Below are 544 nucleotides of genomic sequence, written 5' to 3'. Positions count from 1 at the left end.
GGAGGCTGGGGCGGGCGTCCAGGCGCGAGGTGGGGGCATCTTGGAAATAATGTCGACTTTGGGGACAGCCAGAGACAGTTGGAATCCTGGCTCCTCTGTGGCCGGGGTGCCCCCCCCAATGCCTGCATGCGCCCCCTGTACACGGGGGGTACCGTGTACGGCTCTGTTTAAAATGACACACAACCTCGCATTTGGGGTCCGAGCAGAAAACGGTTTTTTCTCTTGTGTGTAAAAATCTACACATGACCCAATATTCCCCGTCCTCCTCCCCCCACTTAGCTGAGAGGAGAAGACCCCAGAACCCATCGAGGTTCGTCCACTGTCGAAAGGGGGCTCGGTGAAGTGGCACCCGAGAACTGACGGGGCGGGGTCGTCGACGACGGAACTCCAGTGCCAGAGCTGGGGCGCACGCGGTGCTGGCAAAGTGCTCGCATGCTTCCGCTGGTCCTGAGCACGGGGCACACGAACCCTAGCGTCAGGGGAGTGTCCGGCCCGGCATGTGGGCACTGAGGGGCTTCCCAGATGTGGGACTTTCAGAGCTGAA

The sequence above is a fragment of the Pteropus vampyrus genome, unplaced genomic scaffold, assembly GCF_000151845.1.
Source record: "Pteropus vampyrus isolate Shadow unplaced genomic scaffold, Pvam_2.0 Scaffold586, whole genome shotgun sequence".
Lineage (NCBI taxonomy): Eukaryota > Metazoa > Chordata > Mammalia > Chiroptera > Pteropodidae > Pteropus > Pteropus vampyrus.
Note: the sequence above shows the minus strand (reverse complement) of the source record.